The sequence below is a fragment of the Anas acuta genome, chromosome 2 (assembly GCF_963932015.1).
Source record: "Anas acuta chromosome 2, bAnaAcu1.1, whole genome shotgun sequence".
In the NCBI taxonomy this organism is placed as follows: domain Eukaryota; kingdom Metazoa; phylum Chordata; class Aves; order Anseriformes; family Anatidae; genus Anas; species Anas acuta.
Window position 1 is genome coordinate 102,015,987 of NC_088980.1, and position 24,623 is coordinate 102,040,609.

Genomic DNA, 24,623 nt, shown 5'->3' on the forward strand with positions numbered 1-24,623 from the left:
GGAAGCTTAATGTACTCTGAAATACTGTCCATCACAGGAATCTTAGAAATGATCTTCCTAAGATTCCTGTGCCCTAGCCACTACTATTGGACTAAAGACCATGACAATTTCAGAGACTGGACAAAGGAACCATGGGGCTGCATTTGGCTGGCAAGGGAATAGCGAGTGAGGAGAAGGCGGGGTGTGTGTGGAGGGAGGACATGACACTTAAGTTCTACTCAGAGTTTGCATCTCTAGGAAGCACTCTGGGTGAAAGGGACAATGATGGATGACTACACCAGAGCATACCTGTGCCTACGGCTTTCAGTTTTTCGGTTTGGCATGTTTCTCTAAACATGAGGCCGATAAAGAACAAGATACCAGTGTTAAGCAACCAAATCCTTTTCTAGGAATGAAATTCATTTGCCTAAAAAGTAGCCAAATCATTAAGGAAATGATTCATCTGTTTGTGGGAGATCTAATACACACTAATATGTGTTAGTGCCTGAGGGCAGTTCATCCTGTTCATGAAACTACTGATACCCACCTCCATCCATATAGCTGTGCTTTCATCCAGACCTTCTGAGACTACATGTATTCTCTTCCTGAAACAAATATTACAAAATAACTTTTAAAATGAACACAAACTGATCAAGATACTGTTATAGGTGCCTAGCCATTGGTGCTCCCGTTATAAGCACTGTTTGAAGACACCTCAGATGAGCATGATTGCTTGACAAATAGTAGAAAGGCATTCCTTTCAAAAGTTCTTTGAATTATGAAAATGATACCCAAAGACTGGCTGAAAACTATTCGTTCTGGTATATATGTATTATCAGATATAATACAAGATTATATCTGAGGGGAGCAGAGAGATGGCAACTAACCTATAATCCTAGAAGTATTTACGTGCACAAGAAGAGGCTATCCTAATGTGTTATTTGCATATGTCTGTGAAGAGTTTTGCTCTGCCAGGCTAACCAGAGCTCATCTATTTAGCAAGTTAGTCTGATCTTTTGTGTTTGTTTGTTTTCACTCCTCACACAACTTGCTATCAAGGCCATATGGACCCACAGTGAGTATTTGTGTAAGGAATATCATCATATATGTATCTGGGAGCAAAACACAGGGATACATACCACTGTTTCTTGCATTTGATTGTTGAGTTCAATCATTTTACGGAATAAGAAGCAGTCACCACATGCGCTCTTGTACCTGCATCCCCTCTCTTTATCTGTGATGCTGTAATCCAGTTGTGCCGCTGGCATGGCTCTTTAAATTTGAATTGATCTGCTGTGGAGTATGCCTGGTGCTGTTTGAGTAAATGCTGCAAGCTGTGTCTGAAGCAGTGGGAGGTGATGTGTTCTTGTAGTGTCTTAATACTGTCAATCTTAATTTCAGGTGAATCAGTTTTAACTAACTTCTTCCTATTCTGATCCCTTCTAGAGTGCAAGAAGCTCTCCATGTTGTTGAACATGCCAGGTGGGACAACTTTGACAGGCTCTTACATGAGATTGAAAGCCATTCACCAGTGCTTTTTTAAGCTTTTTTTAATTTTTATTTATTATGTTTTTTTTCTGCCTATACAGACTGGCCCTATTATAGGAGTATAATGTTGAGGCCTTTTGAGGGAAGGCTCAAGAGACAAATATAGTCTAAGGAATTCAAGGGTGCAATGAAAAGGGTTAGAAGTGTAGCTTGCTTTGTATGTGACTTGTGATATCATCTTGTTGAAAGCATCATTGATTTGAAATTATATTTTTTTAAGGGGTGTGTCTGCAGAATCTGCAGTGAATAAAAGAGGAAATAAGTTATTCAGCACTTCAGAAGAAACATCTTATGAACTAAGATAGCTAATTCAGGAAATGCAGTCAAAGAATCAACAGATATTTAATGAGGAATCTCATTGTCTGTGAAATCTTTCTACCTGACAATGAGATTCAGACCAAGAAAATGTGTGACAAGAATCTGTCATTATAAGTTGCAGTCTAGTATTTCTTTAATTCTTCTTTACCCTACTGAAAAGCCTATTGGATAACAGTGTGCTGTGCCAATCTGTGATAATATACCTCTGTACTGTAAGAGGCTGAAGTCTAGAGTCTTCAATAAACAAGGAGCTCACTCTCCATGTTCCAGCCCCTAGCTCTCACACACAATTACCCAAACACAAGGTACAAAACATTATTATGTGCTCAGTGATAGTGTTGAGGGAGACTTTTGTCAGTTTGAGGATGGATTCCCTGCAAACTTGTTTCAGTCATGAATGCACATAGGCAGAATAAAAGACTACCCGTCTGATATACCTTCCATTGTAAAAACATGCGCTGTCAGCTGCCTTGGGGAATTAATATATAGCTAAATCTAGGTACCCATTTAATCAATATGCCTTTCAGAACCTTGTATGTGTACTGTTAGTCTTATAATCATACCTTAAAAAACATGAAGCTTATTTCAGTTTAAAAAGTTACGTACATATAATTTTAAATGTTTTACATTGTGTCTACATTTAGCATAGAATATTTTCTCAAATAACTGTTGAATAAATACAATTAAGTCCTGAAGGCAACATGACTGAATGTCCTTTGAGGAAGGTTAAGCAGGAATAGTTTTCTGACCCGATATTATTTTAAGGCTTTCATCGATGATCTTAAATAAAATGTTCTAGAAAATATTTTTAAAGATGAAGAAGGCTGTAGAACTGGTTACATTATAAAGTGTGCAGGTCATTGCTTCAGGAAGATTTGGATCACTTGGTAAGCTAGGACATGAGAAATACTAATTTCAGAACTACGTAAAGTAAGCTATGCTTACAGAAAGACTGTAGGCAAACTATACAAGGATGCAAAGACTCCAAAAGACTGAAGTAGATAGTCATCTGAGCAGAAGTTTTCAATGTCATAAATAAAATAGGTAATTAGTGGGAATGTGGAACAGAAGTAAAGGGTTGCCTGTTGCACACATCCAGTAATTACTATCCATAAATTGAGGAATCTTAAAACACTGAAGAGAGTTTAAAACAAAGAATAAAGCCCCTAAATAATCATTCCAGTAGTTAAAAAAAAAAAAAAAAAAAATCATAACATCTCAAAAAGAAAAGAAAACAACCCCCCAAAAAACACTATTATTTCTAATATAATTGAGGGAACTTGATAGAGTGTTTTGATTGCACCTTTAAGTATTTGCATGGCTGCGCTGACAGGAGAGGTATACTTGAAAAGGCTTTGTAGGGATTTTAATTCTAGCAAACAAGAAGGTTTTGTCAAGATTCCCTGGATAGTTAGCTGGATGTGTTGGTTTAAATTATTTATTGGCTTATACTTTTTCCAAAGAGTAATGGCAACCCTCTGAGGTCTTCTTCTGGAAGATGGTGTTCTAACATTTGATTAATATTGTCATCTTTTTAAAGAGGGCTTTGAGAATAACCCTCCAAATGCTGATGCCCAAATCTGCTGCTGCTCATCCCATATACACTACATTTTTCCTACCAATGTAGGAACTATTTTTGCAGATGTGGGAAGGAAAAATGCAGCTAGAGTAAGGATCTTCCTTTTTTGATGATGACAGCCTGTTCAGAGAAAACAGTCACCCTGATATGATGCCCATAGTTCTATAGGTGGTACACAGCCTGTAAAAGCTTGCATTTCTGCAAGTTCCATCCCTGAAGAAGACAGCAGCTGCTATTTGGTAAGAAAACATAACAAAAACTTTTTTTTTTTTCTTTTCATTTGTAAGAAAAAGGATTCAGCAAGTTTTGAGGTCATGAAGGTCATGAAGAAACACCCAAATTTACCATAAACCTAACAAAATTAAACTGCATTAATATTATTTTTAAACATATTATAATTTAACTTTTTAAATAGAAAAGTTGTTGATATTTGTGTTTAAACAATTCACTTTAGCTTTCAGGATATAAGTATATCATTTAAAAATGTTAGGAATTGTTTTCACTGTGCTATTTACTGAATTACTTCTTAAGCAAATGTTTGCATATGTAATTAGAAAACTCTATGCATGAACATGTGCAGCAATCATATTTGCAACATTTTACATTTATGCCATTAAAATTACTTGCTTCAGACATTTACACTTATTGTTTGTTTGTTTTTTTAAATGTTACTGGAAACACTTCAAATATATTGGAAATTTATGCTATCTCTATTAGTAGTTCATACGAATGTAATATGGTCATCTTCTTCTTTTTTCATTACGGTGTTTTTGTTTCATTTGACTTTAAAGTCAGGACAACTAAAAATGTCCAAAACTTTTATTTTTTAGCAGTTGTTAGTGATGGTGCGTTGTCTTGTTGTTTTTGGGTGGGAGGAGGATGAGGCAGGGAAGAGGAAGTGTGAAGAAGAAATACTTAGTTGGTTTGTGTGACATATAATTCTGTTTGAAAAATTATCCTAACCTGTATTATCCTATCATGTGTTCGGAGACAATCAATGTTCCTCAAACATTTTAATTTCAACACACACATGACTCTGGCTTCATGTCATGACTACCTATTATATTAACAGAGAAGCACATTGATATGTAATTAGACAACATCCATGAGTTCCTCACCTTATTCAAAAAATGTCTTTTATCTTCTAAAATTCTTTATAGTTCTTATGTGTTTCCTAATGAACTAATGCAATTTCAAAATGTATGAATTGAAGTGTAGGTGGAGGTTGGCATTAATGTCAAGTAGGGCATTTTTGTGCTCCTTCAAGTTTGTGCATCTAAGGATCTGGATGGTTGCTTTGATGAAGGAATGTTTTCTGTACTAATCCAAGACTCATTAAAAATAAAATGTGATTATTCTGCATGCTGAAGTGCTTTTTTATTTCAGTGGCTGAAGTCCCTTTTTCTGTTAAACAGTCTCAAATAGCATACTTTCTGCTTGTACTTTGACCATCCAAATTTCAAACCCAGTTGCTAAAATTCACAAGTGATTCCAAATTGATTATAAATTTTAGCTCTCCTAATAAAAGACTTTTAAAATTTTATTATTAATGTCTCACTTACTGACTTAACTCTTTAGCATTTCTCTAGTGATAAAAATGGGGATCTAAAATGCTGCATTTTGATAACAAGATCCTTTACCAAATTTGGTTATAAATGAGAGCTAAAACAAAACAGCATTACTTAGGTGGTGACTCAATATGGGTGAAATGCTAAAGGAACAGAAGTTCAATGCCTCTTCACTTTGATAAGTGCTTTGATGAAAAGCTCAGAGAAAAAAGTATGTATTGGTGCTATTCAAAGCAAATGAATTGAACACAATGAAAAAGAAACTTTTCTTCCCAAGCAACAAAGGCTATCTCTGCATCTGCAGTTTGAGATTAAAGGTAGTACAAGGACAATAATTCTTTCACTGGTGGTGCTCTTTCCCCATTTTAGGTTGGCCCTGCAATGGTTCATTTATCAGGGATGTATTATGGTAGACAGCTTAAAAATATCCAAGTGATAGATACTCTTTTTCCTGTTGTGTTTAGAATAAATGGCTTACTGTAATAATACTGGAATTAGAGAAGAATTTGCTTCGAAACTTCTGGGAAAATGAACTTCATAAGCCCTTGAAACATTTATCTACTTTGAATGTCTTTCTCTTTTCCTCTCCTTTTTTTTTTTTTCTAATTTTTATTTTATTTTAATTTTATTTTTATTTTATTTTATTTTATTTTATTTTATTTTATTTTATTTTATTTTATTTTATTTTATATTTCGTTTGTTTGTCTTTTTAAAAGACTAAGCAGTTTTCAAATATTACTGGCTGGATTTTTCCAAAGTTTGTGATAAAAGAGTGAAAAGTGTGCATTTTCTTCAGTGTTGGCTCATTTTCCAGACATCCAGGAGACTTCAGGTATCACATTTCTTCTCTTTTCTGGAATACTGAGTCTGTGGTTTTATTTACTAAACAAATTTATACAGACTCATGAATTATACACCCTCATCTGAATTCAAATGACTTGTGGTTAATTGTTAATTTCCTCTTGGAAAATGGAGGAGAGGAGGTTCTGCTCAGAAAAACTAAGGCAGAAGATTTTATGTTTTCTTTGTAGTAATAATATTTTGTTGTTGGTGTTTTTTTTGTTTTGTTTTTATTTTTATTTTTTTTCCCCCATTATACTTCTCTAATCACACTGATTTTTTTTTTTTTATTGCTGCAACAACAAACACAAGGTAAGGTCTTTATGCATTTCTGATTTTATTCATTAATCATTAATTTTGCATCTGTGAGTACAAAATTAATATTTTCCTGTCCGTTCCCAATAACTCACAGCACATCAGCAGTAAGATATGTTAAATGACATAGCTGCTGATGAAACCTGTGTGCTTCATTAGTATCTCCATAGTCATCCCCTACTAGTTAATTTCATTGAAGTAGCAGGTTTTGTAAATAGTGTCATATTATCATAACAATTACTTTTCAGTCTCTAATAATACCCTAAATTTGAGGGCAAACAGAAGAATCACCATACTTTTTACGCAGTGTCCATGTAGCTATATTTGCAGAAAAACAGAAGTGTTGGCCATCTGTCTGTTCACAATGGAAAACTGGCAATAATGTGTGCAGATGTGAGCCCCCACACTGACTTATTTCTTCATGGGTTTCTCAGTGTAAGACAGTGTATGTATGTTCCTTTTTTTCTTATTTTGTAGACTTAAGGTCTCAGAGAAAAAGTTTTTGACAGGGTACAGAGCAATTCATAAAACTTACCAAAGTAAACTTAGAAACTGTGACGTTTCTCGTAGGTGTTTTCACTACTAGGTTTAAACAAATTATTTAGGAGTTTACTTGGACATAATATCCCTCAGGAAAAAAAGACTGAATGACATGAGAATGGAAAAAAGCTTTTGAGTCTGACCCAACAATTATATTTACACATCCTTAAAAAAGGAGAGCAAACTACTTTACTCCACAGAAAATTCTGTATCTGTTCCCAATAACTTTCAGGGGTGCCTTCTGTATAACTAACATTTATTTATTTATTTATTTATTTATTTATTTATTTATTTATTTATTTATTTATTTTTTCCCCTAGTGGCATCACACGTTACTTAATCTTTTTCTTTATTATTATTATTTGTTTGTTATGGTCAGGGAATTATCACCCCCTTCCTCATCCACTGACACAGTGCTTCTGTCAAAATTAATCAAAATAGCTCCTCTGCTTTTGAACATCTGTGAACTCTGTCCATTGATTGATCTTGAAAAAGCCACAGAATTCTAGGTTTACCAGCCTAGGATTCAAGATCTAATTGTGTGGCTTTGAGGAGATAACAATACATTGCTAGTAATGATAGATCAGAAGAGGTCCCAAGGATTATGATACCATAGTGAGCAGTTTTGACTAAAATTTCTCTTATCCTTCATCTGTTCACAGACAAGCATATCCAGAGAGGAGAGAATATAAATTTGCATTAGTCATTCCAAGACCTCAAAGACCTGAAAAAGTATTCTTTTTTTTTTTTTTTTTTTCCCTTCTACCAAATTCTTCCAGTTTGTTGCATCATGTTCCTTATGTTGTATTGTCTGAGTGATTCTTGAATCTTTTTAATCTTTTTTAATCTACTTTATTGGTTGTAGGAACCTGTGCTATTCTTTAAAAGAAAAATGAGTAATTAGGGCTGAGGAGAAGGTACAAAGAGGACAGATGCAAACAGAAAGCTACAAAGAAGGATATGGACATTTTTAGTACAACATTTTATACATTCTGACAAAAATTATTCTTCATGAACATATCCCACATTGCTAAAAACACATAGACAAATGTAAAAAGGATATCTCTACACATATTTGAGTTAAATACCTTTATTGTCTTATTAAATAATAGTTCTACTGTGGATTTTCTGGGACTTATAAATGTACCCAGGATATAAGCAAGCCTGCTTCTTGAAGACTATAACATCTTTTCAGATATATATATACTTTTTCATTCTTTACTCATGTGACATTTTAAAACTTTACATTCAGTAGGATGCTGGACAAGAAATGGTGTTTTTAACATTTGGCATGCAATAGCTCCCAAAAGTCAGGGAAATAATATTAAGACTATGGAGAGAATTCCTAGCACTATGACTTTGAAATTAGAAGTAATCTGTATTTTCTCATCTGAATTAGAACTAATCTGAATTATTTATGATCTGAACACTGACATGTAAAGCCTTGTTAAACATGTTCTTTTCTGAATGATGGCATAGAGTAAAAAACGAGTGTCTCAGAGAATGAAACCAATAGGTGTTTGGTTTTATTTATTATATTTATTTATTTATTTATTTGGTTTTATTTATTTGTTAAATATATTTTTTAAGTGGAGCTTGAAACTAATCAATACAGTACATGGCTAGACAAACTTATTTTCTGAATACGTTCTCTATATTTTATTCTAGAAATGAACTGTGTATTTACTGAAGTCCACATGTTCTTTAAGTAAGTGAAAAATGGCTTATGTCCCAAAAAGTGACATGAGAACTGCAGAGAGAAAATAATGCTGAGGAGATACAATATACTACTTCTATATAGCATTAGAAATATTTCTCCTGTTACAGTACCACAGATAGATTCTTTATTCTCTTTTTAAATTTCTTAGGTAAATACCCCCCCCCCCTTTTTTTTTTTTTTTTTTAAGAAAAAGGTAAAAAAAAGAATGTTATTTTTCATAAAAAAATTATCAATGATGATTTAATCATCATTGACGCTATCTTCCTTTAGTAACGAATGGAAGTTCTTGCTGTTATTATAACTACACAGTTAAGATTGTATTCTGAAAACAATTCAGAATAAATATTACTACTACAATATGTATCCACACTTTCTGAGAACTCTCATACTCTTCCCCCTTTCTAAACTATTATGTTCTTGCTGAATGAACTGCTAAACTGTACCAAGGAACAGCCATTTTCCTCACTCCACCTTTACCTGCCAAAGTTATCCTTTAGGATGAAGATAAAATTTGTGTAATGCATTGGGGAAAAAAACAAAAACAACAACAACAACAACAACAACAAAACAAAACAAAACAAAACAAAACAAAAAAAAAAAACAAGACACGGGAACATCTTTTTCTCCAAAGTGTATAATAAAAGAGAGATGTGCTGACATGTAAAGATCTGAATCTCTTTTGTTCTTCCATTCTGCAGTGAATTTCAAGTGTATTTGGGAGTCTTTTTCTTCCCTGGAAATGAGGTCCCAAGACTTCTAGAAAAGCCAGTCTGCTTGAAGTACAGTTTCTAATCCCAAAAGAAAATTCAAGTGAAAGTGTAGGTCAATGCAGAGCACTGCATGTAGCCATTGCACAGTGGAGTATACTTATCTGTAAAGATAATGAAAACTGTTGTTCCTATACTAAGTATTCCTAGCATCACATCAGCTTTTGGTGATTTTCTGAGTACTACAAAATGTTTCTTTTTCTGAAACTTTTCTGTCATACTTCTTCACATACTACGAATGCAAAGCTATAAAATTAAGATGCAATTATTTGGAGCAGAAATAAAAAAAAATGATTATTTTATGGCAATAATCATTGAGCAATTTATATTTTAAAAGGACAAAACCCCTGCATTAACATGCAATGCTGGTGCACCATCCTACCAGAAGCCACAGAAATTTTAAAGATATTTTGACTATGTAAAAATTAACTCCTACAGAAATACGCTAAACTTCATGGAAATGGGGCTGTTATTAATGATCTTTGTATTTTTGTAGTACCACCATTATCAGAGTAGCTTTCATTACAGCGTATGTCTTATATACTATATAACTAGCATAAAACGGAATGCTATTCATGAAAAAATATTGTTTGGGGGATTGTTTGCTGCACTTCCAACATTAATACTGTCTAAAACTCCTTTCAGCTCCTCTAATCAGTATCATTGAAGATTTTCCTTTGCCCATGCTAATCAGGAAATAAGCTTCAAAACAAACAAACAAAACCACTCCACAGTTGTTTTTGTGTGTGTGTTTTAATTCAGTTAAGTAACTGAGGATTAAAATTCTAAGCAGAATTTTACTGACAAAAACAGGAAAACAAACAAACAAAGAAATAAATACCAGTTTTGTAACATCACTCCTAAAAATTAAAAAGTTTCATTCTGATTTTCTGAAGTAACATTTTTTTTTTTTTTTTTTCCACAAGTTAGCTGAGAGCTTTATTTGCTCCACTTTCAATGAGACCTTTTTTTATAGAGCCCAACTGTTTCATCAGGTTTGACAGCTGTTTGTTGCATTGCTTTGCTTGCTTTGCTGTTTGTTTGTTTTTGTGCAATGCTGTTTAAGGAAAGAGAAAATGTTATTAAATGATATAAGTGTTCCTGTGCTTTCAGTTACTTTTTTTTTTTTTTCCCCCAACAAAAACAGAGCCTTGAAAAATGACCATTGAATACATTCAGGAAACATTCAGGAGAAGGAAGACTGGAATAAATGACACTGAAATAATAGCATTTCATATAAAAAGCATTGTGTAACCCTCCACTTTTTCTTTTTATATGTTCATAACTACTTAAAATAGGCTTGTAGAACATGTTAAGATTATTCAAGACTGGAAGAATGAGCATTGAAGAAGACCTGAAACGTGTAAAGAAACAGCCCTATGAATGATGACTACAGATGACTACTATAAAAGTTAAACTGTTCCTTTTTTAATGCTTTGTGACTTTTTTTTTTTTTCTATGAAGGATCTATTTTACAAGAAAAAAAAATACTCAAAATGTTGTTATTTAAATTGTGAAACAAATGTTAGCATTAAGAAAGGCAAATGGCATTCTGTTGCTTTATTTACATCAAGAGTTTCTCTGTGCCAGGGCTAAACATAGTCTGAATTGCTGGCCATATATTGGCATAACTTAGTAGCATTCATACTACTAAAAAGGAAACAAACAAACAAACAAAAACAACTATAAAAAGACTAAATCTTGTTATTGTATAACTCCAGAGTCTGAATCAATAAATAAAGGTCCAAGTATCACCTCTCAAAAAAAAAAAAAAAAAAAAAAAAAATCCATTTAAGACACCAGAAGAAGGAAAAAAAAAAAGTGATATAAATTAATTCATATTTTCCTTTATTACTTATTATTAAGACAGAAGAATAAAGACACTTTGCAAGTGTGTTTGCAAAATACATTCCTTTCCATGTTGAAAAATGTATTTCATTACTTCAGTAGAGCTGCATGCAGAAGTAAATGTCAATGGAGGTTATGTAGGTTTCACATTTCATTCTTTCAAACTTTCAGGCTCAGCACACCTTACTAAGTGAAACAAGAGTGCATGGAACTGTAGATATTGTTTCTAATATGCAGGACCTTAAAATTGCACCTTAAAATCTAGTATTTGGGATGCATTTGCATGAATACATTTTTTTGCTCATTTAGTGTTAATTGTCTTAACACTGAAGAAACATTAAGAAATATTGGTAAAATACTCCAACAAGAAAAAGACAGACAAACAAACAAACAAAAACTTTTAATTTTGATTGTCTTGGCATTTGAGCCTGAATCACAAAGTTTATGTGATCTCAAATCATTAATACTGTCATCATATAGAGTAATAAAAAAAATACAGCAAATCAGACTGAAGTTCAGTTAATCACTGTTCATGTTCATATTCTTGTGCCTTATGCAATGTTTAATTGAAGTATTTCCCTCTTCAGTAGAAAGAAAAAAATCATCTATATGTGTTGACTATCTGTATAGTCAACTATGTTCTTACAACACAGATTTTGTCATAAAGAAAAGCCTTGCAGTCAAATAAGTATTAATGTTTTATTCCTAAACAGCAGCTTGTTAATTATCATTAAGCTCAAGCAACTTCTGTTTTCATTTCTTATTTTCTAAACAAACTTGAGTAGAAACACTGTTGGTTTAGCAACTTAAAAGCAATATTAGTCCTGGGCTTGGGATAATACTGAAAATTCTAAAAGTAATATCAATATTCTGCTTTTAAAAACTAATTAATATAAAAATGAAAGACTTCCATTTATATTTGGTATAAGCCCTTTTCTGGAAAGAATAAACAAATAAAGTTCAGCATCCTTACTAATAGAAGAGAAAAAAAAATCGTTAACAGTTTTACAATGCAACTGAAAAGCCATTTTGGTAATGAACTGATAATTCTTCAGCAATATTAATTTCAGTGGATGAAAAATGAGGGGATATTTTCCATTAGAAACCTAAAAGGAAATCAGAAAGAATTACATCTGTAGAATAAATGATAATTAAATATCTTTGATTTCTGCCTGTGAAGAAAAATCCACCTTTTATTAGCACCACTTTTCTTCAATAAAAGTCCATACTTTTCTTACTCTTCCATGCCTAATTTATACAATGTGATATTTATTTATTTATTTAAAATAAAGTCTGTTGAGGATAAAATAAGAGTATTAATAAAGGATGGGTCAACAGAACATTCCCTGATTTTGTATTTTCTTACATTGCCTTCAAGGTGTTCTGCAGTGTTCCAGTTCCCAGTATCTAATCTAGTATTATAGTCTAGTCTAAAACCATTAAACACAGTGTTATTATTATTTTTTTCCCCTATGGTTTCAAAAACAAAGATATAATATTTGATAGTTCTGTTTCTATTTTGATTAGAGGTTGGAGAAAAGAAGGTAACCAAGTATGCATTTAAACAAATTGTTTCAATGAGATGTGAATGTTACCCAGGTTGAGAAGAGAGATCTGTAGCAGAAATATGTTGGAATGGAACCACTAGAGAAACATTGAACTAAAAATATAATATCTGCTGATGTTGTCTCTTGCCATTGGAGTTGTTCAAATCTAATCAATTTGAGTATATTTATTTGTTACAAATATTTCCAGTATTCTAGAGACTAAAGAATGTGCTGTGAGACATTCTAGTAAAAATGCATCTTTCTTTACATATTAATTTATAAGTTCTGGTAACATGCAACAGATGATAGAAAAAAAAAATAATAATTTTCATAAAGTTAATAATAGTTATATTTTAAATTTATAATTTTAAAATCTTTTATATGTCAACTGAATGTCATTGTAGAAGCAGAAAAATAATTTATTTGACAGAAAAAAATGCCTTATAGTAGTACATATCTGTGAATTGTTACACAGGTAGCATCAATAAATTGGTAAATATATATACACCAGATTATATTAATTTATTTTTAATCATGAAAGATCTGTAATCCAATTGTTGTTTTGGCTTCATTTTTTTGTTGTTATTTTGGTTTGGTTTTGTTTGTTTTGTTTTCCCGATAACATAATATTAACCTAGTAGCATGGAGAATAGCAAAAATAGGTATGAGGGTGGTGATGAACAGGTTGTCCAGAGAAGCTATGAACTCCCTGGAAGTGTTCAAAGCCAGGCTGGATGGGGCTTTGAGCAACCTGGTCTAGCAGGAAGTGTCCCTGCCTATGGCAGAGGGGGTGGAATTAGATGATCATTAATGTCCCTTCTAACCCAAGCAATTCTATGATTCTATGGTAGAGAAATATCAGAAGACTAGAGCAGAATAGCTTTAAACTAAAAAGTGATAACTTTTCTGAGACAATAACTCCAGCTGTTTGAGCTAAATGGTATTGACATGAGAATAACAGCATAAAAATAGCAAAAGCTACTGTATTTCTTTGCAAATGACAGAAATAAGTGAGGTGGTGGAGGGAGTTCATTTAGTTTCTTAGTATACTTTTTATGAGATGAAATCAACAATAGTGCATTCATTTAGTTTCTTAGTATGCTTTTTATGAGATGAAATCAACAATACCCCTCATCAAGTTAGTAGCCATTTCTCCAGAGACCAATAGAAATTTTTTTGCCAACCACTGCCAGTGAGCTGATTACATCTCAAGAACTTCTACTTATGCTTATATCAAGAAGAAAAGAAAATGGGAAGAAAGCCATTTTGGAAGCATAAGAAGAATGAGAGTATTTTACTACGAGTATTTTACATAATTTCTGATTTCTTTCTGATGTGGTAATTTCCTGGAGCAAGTTCTGTCCATTTTAATATGATGCCCTCTATTAAAGATCTTGTTTTATCAAAATGCAATTTGCAGTGGAGCTGAAAGCAAAAGAAGAAATAGATTAAATGCTATGAATAGAAATTTTACTTGTTTTAAATAGAAACAGTGGCAATATAGAATTCTACTCATGATAGTTTTCCAATTTAGATCCATTAATAAAGTAGCAAATGATATCCTCCCCCCGCAGGAAAACAAACAAACAAACAAACAAACATGTGGAAATTCTGTTTTTCCTAACAGTAAGACAAGCTCTTGTGTTATTCACTGACTTTCCCTCTATTTGAGATGAGTGACATCTCATTATGTGCTCATGAGATATGTAAATCAAAGGAAAATGGATGTCCAACTAAAGAGAATTCCACCTTGATTGTGTTCGTGTGGGAAAATAAAATTACCAGTCAAACTCACACCTGGTTTAGGATGGTCATAAAAATCATTCTGTTGCTGAATAACAGTTTTAGTTATTTTTACCATAGTAACAGATCTCTTCAGATACACATACTGCCTCAGAATTTTTATTACTTTTCAGAAAAGCCTCAGTCTGACCTCCCTTTGTGAGCAACTCTAAATATGAAAATGTTTTATACACACATAAATAGTGCTCTATCACCTAAATTACAGCACAGTTAGTAATGGGTGTAGTTGTCTTCTGTGTAATATCTGTACAGCTGGGGCAAAGAGTGGCTGGAGAGCAGCCCTGCATGAAGGGAGTTCTGGTCAATGGCACATTGAATATGAGCCAGCAGTGTGCCCTGTCAGCCAGGAGGGACAACCATATCCTGGGGTGCATTGGGCATGTCACTGCTAGCCAGTCAAGGGAAGGGATTGTGCCTCTTTCCTCTGGTGCAGCTTCACCTTGAGCACTGTGTGCAGTTCTGGGCACCACAGTACAAAAAGGACATAAAACTGTTGGAGACTGTCCAAAGGAAAGGTACAAAGATGATGAAGGGCCTGGAGGGGAAAATGTATGAGGAGCAGCTGAGGTCTCTGGGTTTGTTCAACCCAGAGCAGAGCAGGCTGAGGGGAGGTCTCATGGCAGTCTGCAGCTTCCTCACGAGGGGATTGGAGGAGCAGGTGCTGAGCTCTGCTCTCTGGGGACAATGACAGGACCCGAGGGAACGGCATGGAGCTGGGACAGGGGAGGGTCAGGCTGGGTGTTAGGGAAAGGTTCTGCACCCAGAGGGTGGTAGGGCACTGGGACAGGCTCCCCAGGGCAGTGGTCATAGTACTGAGCCTGCCAAGAAGAGTTTGGTCAACACTCTCAGACGTGGTTTTAATGATGTGTGAAGCCAGAAATTGGACTCAATAATCTTTGTGGGTCCCTTCCAACTTGTGATATTCTATGGTTCTGTGATTTGGTAATCTCAGTTTACTATAGTTAAATTAGATTTATGTTAAATTTATAATGTTGAAGTGTAACCTTAAAAATGTAAATTACAACATGAACATAAAGATGTTGGACAAAGGAAAATCAGAGTACCTGTTTATGTATTTACTCGGCAGCTGTTCTTTGAGTCCTGAAATTCCTCAATGTTTGTATCAGGTTTCTGTTAGTACAAAATACGGTATGGTAAATTTTAATGAATATCTTAGAAGTTAGGATAAGATTTCGAAGATTTCGAAAGAGCTCGAATTTAGTCCATTGTTCTTCAAATTTGAGTCAGCTATTGTGTTCAGTGGGACAAGTGTGAATCCAATATTGACAGCTCTGGAAAACTTCTGCAGTAAACATTACAGAAGAAGTCTTACCAAGAAATAAGGTAAATTTGTATAGGGAAATATACAAGTATATAAGAGTTGTATAGGCAAGGTTGTGTTTGTATATATGTGTATATATATATAAATACAAAAAACCCTTCATAACATCAAAATTGAAGTGAATAAATATGTAGGGTTAATCACGTATTCAGGATTTTAATTCTATACTGACACAAAAATCTGGGAAACTCTGCAGCAACCATTCATTTCATTGTGGAGGCTAGGGGATTAATACTAAGGACAGTATTTATCAGTTTGCTTACAGAGAATTAGATACCTTGAGCACAGTTACCTTTATTCTTCAGTTAATCCACAGGCTTTATGTTCTTCTCAAGAATGTCCTGTACTTCAACTCTTGATAATTAAATTGTGTACACCCATTTGGAAGGTTTTCTAAAAATATTTTTTCTAATACACTTTGATTTTCATTAAATAATTGGTTTTTATATATGGTAAATGACTTTCAATTGTAAAAGAAATATTCCAGATATTAACAAATTATAGCAACAACATCTTTGAACATTTAAAGATCCGATGTGAACTCTCTAAAGGCCTTTATGTTACAAGAGCTTCTAATGTATAAGAGAGAAAACTAAAGGTACAAATTCTAAATATATATTTCAGGTTTTTCATTAGCTTTTTTGTTTTTTTTTGCATCATCCCTGTCTGCATTTATAAGCTAAAACTACACAGGTACCACTGTAAATTAATAATTAGCAGGATTTTTTCAATGAATTTTATATATATTTATATTAATAAATACAAATACAGAATTATTGATAATATAATAAATAGCTAAATTTGTTTGTTTGTTTTTTTTTTTAAAGGAGTATTGTTTTTAAATTTAATTAGATTTTTAGCAAGTGTAAATTCTTGCCTCTGTTAATGTTTTTTAACTTTCTATGATTGTATGATTTCAGAGAATGGTCAACCACAGAAACAAAGATTTGTTAGAGACCTGTGTTCTCTGTTCTTAACTGAACTGCAATCTTAAAAATAATAATAACAATAAACAAGTCCATATGAGTTGAGAGACAGAAAAATTTGGTAACAAGGCATACTGTTCCCATTTGACAGTTTTATCTCTGTATTCACTGTTGAACACTTTTTAGTCTGCTATACTGATAGAAGAATTCATACATAGAAGAATACATTCATAGATAAGATAAGACTGGTATTTTCTCACTGTAGTTAACTAATTGCATGGACCCTTCTGTGTCTTATTATTGTCCTTATTATATTGTCCTTAATGAAATCTTGAGGCAAAGGAAATGGTAAACAGCAGAGGATATTGCTAGAAATCACCCAATAGCAAACTGTATATAAAGAGGTCATCGTTCATCAGGGATATGGAAGAACAATAAGTTTCATATCCTTTACAGTAGTCATATGATTTGTGAGTTCAATGTTGTTACTGTTCTCACTCTGGAGATATAAAACAAAACAAACAAACAACAACAACAACAAGATAGCAGTCAATTTTATAAAAAGCAAAAACAAATACCTATGTAGGTTCTTAAATGTGTCAATAACCAATTCACTGTACTATTGACACATGACCTGAAAACTGAACAGAATTTCATCATGTGCTTGATTCCTGTAGCTCACAGCTCTTCATAGCTTCTTCTCTGTTGGTAAGTCTCTTCCAGCTGTATTTCATACTGGGTTTGCATGTTAGAAAATGTGTCTCAGTGTTTCTGAACGGGCAATACTGGAGTGAACATCACTGTCGTGTCACTATGTAAGTTAACCAACATGTCAGCTGGTTAACTGACATGAATATCCTAGTCTAATAGCACCATGAGTACTGTTTATCTATTGACTATGACTTGGACAGGTTAGGTCAAGAGCAACCTTCTGATCTTTGCAGAATAACATAGTTAAATGAATTGTATGACATTGCAAATCTTAATATACAAATTGGTCAGTTGTTATGTTAGTGGCATAGAAAAGTCAAATAGCATCTTTACTTGATGTTTCGCAGATCTTCAGCTTGGCCTCACTGGTACAGTGTTGATATTCAGTTACATGCTGACTGAAAGAGGATGGTCACATGGTGATATCACTTTGATATTTGTTCTGTAAGAAGTTATACTTGGTCCTGATTTCTGGTCTGATCTTTGATTAATGAAGACTCATATGTCAATAACTGTCTAATGGTTTCAAAATGAGTTAAATCAAACTCCTAATAGGATTAAACACTGAAATATTTAAAACAGCTGATGTCTAGCTTGATCTCTAGGCACAGCTATAATTCAGTGACTGAACAAAGCTGAAGGTAGTGAATTGGAATGAAAAGTCCTCATCAGAGGTTTCAGTTGTAGTGCACATTATTTATTAACCTGTCAATCTGCTATAACTAGAAAAGCGTTAAACTGAGTTCCACAGCAACCAGCTCAGGATTGGATCAGCTGGGAGTGCTGTATCAGTAAGTCTTGAAATCATTATCCAGATGCTTCAGGGTAAGGCAGTGGCTGCCAGTAAAGTCAGTGATAGTTCTTAGTAAGTGTTCAAATACAGATTTATTTATTTTTTCCCCACACCATAGCAACTGGCAATTACCATATGGCATAAAGAGACAATAGATTGGAAATTTAAAATGGAAATGTCATTTATCCTTACAAGCATGATAGTGACAATGAAAACTACTCTTATATTGTTTCTCTCAGCTTCTGGAAGATGTCCTTGACAGAATAAGAGGCAGCAGAATATGTTTAGAAGAGTCCTTGCTAAAGGCAATGTGTCTGGTGAAGACCAAGTTGATGTGATTTTCTGATCAATGGAAAAATAAAAATAAAAATAATAAAAAATAATAAATCTGATTTTCAAAATCAAGAAAAATTCAAAGACCAAAATCAGGTGTATGTACGCTCCTTGCCTCTAACAAAAGTCATTTTTACTAGCATCTGTGAAAACATCTACAGAGGGTTCTGTCCAGACAAGGCCATAGTTACTCATTTTAAGACAGCAAGTTTCAGTAGCAAAGATGTCAGAAAAAAAATGTCAGTAGCAAAAATGTCGGAAACATTTGTTACCAAAAATGGTACCAGACAAAGCACTGTTCCTGCACTGGTTTTGTTTATCATTATGCAGGTTTATGCATGGATCTCATGTATATATGTATGTAAAAGTATGTTACTTATGACAAATGATTTCACTTGAAGTGTTTTTTTCAGAATGTTGATGGAAAACATGTTAAACCAGTAGTACACATTGAAATTTGAGGACAAGTCTGATACTTTAGCATTGTGTGTCGAGGAAAGCATGCCTCAGAATGAAGTCACCTGGTAGAGTAAAAGCTGGTAGAGTAACTGTGAAAAGCAGCATATTTGGCAGAGAAAAAAATCTGGCTTCAGATAAAATTGGGTACTGTACAGTTCTTACCACTTCTCTGCATGTCTGTGTCTTTTTTCAGAGCTGTCACATCAAATGTTTTAGGAGTCACTCATCAGCTGTCTTCATGCTCTTAGTACAAAAAGGTTAAACGTCTTGAACACTGAGTCTTAGAGTATTGCCTATAGTTAGTATCAAAGCAATGCTCCTGTGAGCTGAGTTATACCAGACATCTGGTGCATATATCAGATAGCCAATCATCCATAAGCATTTTGTATGGACAGTTTAAATAGAATGAATGGTTAAGACTGACCCATTCAACATTACTGAGACAATCTCAAGGTAAATCTTCAGTCATACAGCACCAGACTCCCAATATGGGATACAATTAAAGGTCATCTGCTATAGCAGGGAAAGTAAGCTGATGTTATCACACATGGTGAGAAAAAGGCAAATTTCACCTAATAAAATGCAACAAAATAAAGTAAGGATAGTGTGTACATGAAGATACATCTGTTGCATCCCCAGATATGTGTGTCCTGAAAAAAATGGACAGATTTCCCACCAGTAATACCACTCATTTATTGAGTAGACAGGGAATTTTTTTGACAGTGTGGAATATGCCATCCATATACATGCCTTAACAAAAAATTCAAAAATCCTAGTGTCATTATGAACTTTTCACACTACCAATACAAACAAACCAAACCAAACTAAAATGAAACAGTAATTAATTGCAAATAATATTTACTGGAATACAAGATTTCCTAACAAGGCTTTCAACAAATCTCAAATTTTTGCATGTGAACTTTCTCTAGGGAAAATTTCCATTTAAGCGTAGCTCAGCACTGAAATTAAGAGATTGCTTCTAATAGGCAGAAAGTAGATTGCTTGTATATGTAACAGTTTTGTCATTACTTTCACAGATGTTTTCAACTGTTCGTTGTCATGTTTGTTTGATGCTATTCAAGTCTTCTACGGTCCAAAGGACTGAACTCCATTTTGCCTTCTCCTTCTATGTTGTATGGGTGTGATACTATGTCGTGCCAGGAAGCCATGAGGGTGGGCAACTCCATGAGGGATGCAACTCAGGAGTGCGGGTGACATCCTGGCAGGTAGAGCAAGGACCTCATTGAAAAAAGGTGTAGTCCGGTCCTGTAGTGCTTCAACAAGGACAGCAGAGAAAGACCACTGACAGTAATCTGGGTCAGAAAAAGTGCCAGGGTGGTTGGACACAGCCATGTGGACAGGGACAGAGACAGGTATTGCTGAGGTGAGAGGTCTGGGTGTAGTGGGTTTATGTGGCAAGGATTTAGTAGCGGGGGAGGGAGGGGAGGGGGCGGGGGGGGGAGAGGAGGGAGTTGTATAGAGGAGGGAAAAAAGAGTTCACACATGGCTGCTTTTTTGATCTAGGTGGGAGTTGTAAAGAAGGAGGGGGAGAGGAGCTGCAGACACTGGAGCAGAAGTTCCCTGTGGCCTGTGCTAAGCATCATGGTGCAGCAGGCCGTCCCCCTGCAGCCCATGGGGTATCACGGTGGAGCAGGGTTTCATGCTGCAGCCTGTGGAGGGGCCCACAGTGGAGCAGGTGGCCCTGCACTGATGGAGGCTGTGGCCTGTGGAGGACCCCACCGGGAGCAGATTCTGGGCTGGACCTGTAGCCCGTGGAGAGGAGACCACGCAGGAGCAGGTTGTCTGGGGGTAGTTGCTGCCCGTGGTGGACCTGTGCTGGAGCAGTTTGCAGGATGGAACCCATGGTATGGAGATGTGTAGGAGCAGTTCTTGAAGAACTGTTGCTTGTGGGAAGCCCCTGCAGAATCAGTTTGGGAACAACGGCATCCCGTGGGAGGGACCCCCACGTGGAGCAGGGGCAGAGAGTGACCATGAAGGAGGGGCAGAAATGAAGTGTAATAGACTGACCACAATCCCCATCCCCCCGTTCCCCTGTTCCACTCAGGGGGAGCAGGTGGAAGAAGGTATATGGAGGAAAGGCAGTTTGGGTTTCTTTCCTTTGTTTTTCACTTCTCTAGCTTGTTAGTAATAGGCAATAAATCTTACCGTCTCCCTTCTCTGAGTCTGTTTTGCCTGTCATGATAATTGTTGAGGATTCTCCCCATCTTTACCTCAACCCTTGAACGCTTTGCACTGTATTTTTTCCCCCTTCTCCTTTGAGAAGGGGGAGTAAAGGAGCAGCTGTGGTGGAGCTCAGCTGCCCACCTGAGTAAAACCACCACACTGGTGCAGCAAGAAAACTGTGCACAGGCACTCCTTCAGAGAAGAGGCACTCCTACTGGCAAGGGCCTGATGTCCTGTGCAGCCTTCATGGGAAGAGGAGAGGCCCCACCTCACAGCAGAGCTGTCCCTACCACTCCCACTCCAACCTCTGGAGGGTGGAAGAAGTTGCAAAGCCCATTGGTGCATGCGGGACCCTGACACATGGCTGCTTTTTTGATCTAGGTGGGTCTCAAATCTTTCCTTCATTGTAATGCCAAATCAAACAATTTTCTTTTTAGGATGTTTACAGCAGTTGGGATGATATTCTATGTTATCGGAAGCAGAAAGTAGGAGGTGTGATTGTATGACTCTGTGGCTCCAGTGAGCATGAATCAACTAGTCCTAAATACTAGTTCACATAAAAAACACCTCCCCCACCCCCTCACCCCCCATATATTAAGTCTGTGGAGACTAAAATGCTGAGCCTACCTCCGCTATAAATAATTTTTTATCTCTAAGGTCCATTAAAGGGAAAGCAATATGAAAAAATTAGATGCCTTGAATACTGACTTTAAATTTTAGATAATGACTAATCTGTTGTTTTTAATATAACAGATGACTTGCTCAGGTTCTTTTAATTTCATCCAGATATAGCTGAAGTGATCTTTTGGGATATTAACTTGTGTGTGTGTATGTGTGTGTGTGTGTGTGTGTGGAAACATGTTCAAGAGTGGAGAATGCAAAATACCATTGAGGTAACAGTGACTTGGACCCACCACAATGGTCTTTTCAAGTGCCTACCACATCTTGTTAATGTCATGACTTAGTTTAGACATTTAGGACCAAACTCAGTCTCATGGATGATAAGTAGGTGTATTTCCACTGAATACACCTCAGCTGTTCCTAGCAAACGTGTAGACAACTAGTGACTCAGCCTCTGATTTTTCAGTTTGATTCTAATTTAGGGATATCAACAGAAAAAAAGGACACAGAAAAATTGAGCCAACATTAATTTTAAACTCCTTTTGTACATCTGAATTTGATTCCTCTTTGTTTAAAACCCATAAAATTATTATATGCTGAATACAGGGCTAAGCTAAAATCTTAGTGGAATGTCTTGATATGATTGATGACTCAGATGATAATGGATTTAAATGTTGATTGAAATCCAGTCAAAAATAATAACAAACAAATAAATAAATAAATAAATAATCAGTAGACTTTAAAGAAGTTAATGTATATATATATGTTACTGTTTTACAGAAATCACATTATAAAATAAATAATTGTCTACAAAAACATTCTTTAGAAAAGGATAGTGGAATTATTAAATGTCTATAAAAACAAATTATCATTTCTTTTACATGAGATACCTAAAGGGTTTGGGGTTTTGGGAGTGGTTTTTGTTTGTTTGTTTGTTTGTTTGTTTTTCCTTCCCCCTTGATCATGTATTGTTTGGACAATTTCACAAAATTTTCAGCAAAGTTTAATGCATACAATTAGACTGTTGTTGATTAACTTAAAAATGATCATGAAAACATAGTTTGTTGTTCAAAAACGTGATTTACTTCACAGAGAGTAGGGAGGGGAACAAGCCTGATTTCTCATAATGAAGCACCGCTTCTTAGATATTCCAAGTGTAATTGAGAGATACCCGAAGAACAAAACTTCAAAACAAGATTTGATGTACAACACCCTTCATAAAATATCTTGTAGTGCAGTTCCACTGAGTGGCAGGCTGTTTATATTTAAGAGAATTGCATCATTTTCACTGTAGAGAAAGCAGTCATCAATTGCTCTCCTTGTTGAAGCTCCATAGCTTAAGCACTGAATAATCAAACAGGCCATTAAAAGTGGTGTTTAATAATAATTATTTGAAAAGCTCATCTAAAAACTGATAGTGTTTCTGTGTGTCTGTCTGATTTGTGCATGACCTGGTATCAATATACTGTGAGAACAGCATATGGCTTCTTTGATGGAAAGTAATGGAAAATGACAGACTGTTTGAAGATGCTGTGGTGCCAATTTCATGAATAATGCATTAGGGTAACAGGTATAATCAGTGTGTTTAATAGTCTGCAGCCTCCAGAGATACAACAGCAGCATACAGAAGAATAATTCTTGTACTAGGACCACCTGACACTTAACTTTTTACCTTGACTTTGTTTTACTGAGATTACACTAAAATAAAATTTTTAAAAAGACAAAGAGTCAGAGCAAAAAATGTTATGTCTTGACTCTGAATGAAATTAATCTATATTTTTTTTGCATTTTGCATTTCCTTTTCTCTCTCTCTCTCTCTTTTTTTTTTATTAACTTCAAATTTGATAGGAAAAACGATATTATGGTTGTCATTTATACATTGAAATGAATTCCCATTTTCTAGTCATGTCTATATGTCATTGCAAAAGATGAAGTATATATGACAATTTTTTTTTTAAATTGAATTATTTCCCTATATCAAAAGTAAGTATAAGGCTAAAAACAAACAAAAGACCTTGCAGAATGTTGGTAAAATATTTTTGATTAGGTATATTTTGAATTGTATTGAACAATCTCACAAAAGAGATTTATAGGCACACATATTTACCTATTTCTATTGGCACATATTTCTATTGGCATTATGATGTCATGACTGCACATTAATAAATATTAGTTAGAGTCAGTGACTTGGAACACAGAGTTTCAGTCTTTGTCCTCATACCTTTACTCAAAGATGAATATGTTTCCAAGTTAAAATTGTAATTTCCCACCTAAGAAATGAGCTGGAATTATATATGTCCACGTTTCATCTTTATGAGTCTGTTCTGCTTGTGTGATGGTTTTACTCATCTGGGCAGCTGAGCTCCACCACAACCACTCTCTCACTCCCGCTCTTCAAGAGGACAGGGGTAGAAAATACAATGAAAAGGGCTCAAGAGGGAGATCTCTCAACAATTATAATCACAGGAAAAACAGACTCAGCACAGGGAAATGAATGTAATTTATTAGCTATTACTAACAAGCTAGAGCAGTGAAAAACAAAAACAAACAAAGAAGAAAATTAAAACCACCTTCCACTCCATCTACCCTCTTCTATCTTGCAACAGCACAGGGGAATGGGGAATGGGGGCTGAGGTCAGTCCCTAACACTTTGTCTCTGCTGCATCTTGACAGTCACTCTCTGCCCCTGCTCCACGGGATTCTGTCCTTTCCAAACTGATCCTGTGTGGGCTTCCCACAGGCAGCAGCTCTTTAAGAACTGCTCTCACATGGCTCTGTACTACAGGGTCCATCTGTCTGGAGCAAACTGCTCCAGCATGGGTCTGCCATGGGTGGCAGCATCCTCCAGACACCCTGCTCCTGTGTGGGCTCCTCTCCATTGG

General features: G+C 35.0%; 1 long non-coding RNA gene across 1 annotated transcript in view; it reads right to left on the reverse strand.

Annotated features, from left to right (window-relative positions):
• LOC137850894 (uncharacterized) overlaps positions 1-7,502 on the reverse strand; it is a 31,923-nt gene extending 24,421 nt beyond the window's left edge. Inside the window, exons 1-2 of the long non-coding RNA XR_011092885.1 lie at positions 1,119-7,502; positions 527-584 (exon numbers count right to left, since the gene is read on the reverse strand). This is a non-coding gene — a long non-coding RNA (uncharacterized lncRNA). The remainder of the gene's footprint in view (positions 1-526; positions 585-1,118) is intronic.
• Between the last annotated feature and the right edge of the window lie 17,121 nt (positions 7,503-24,623).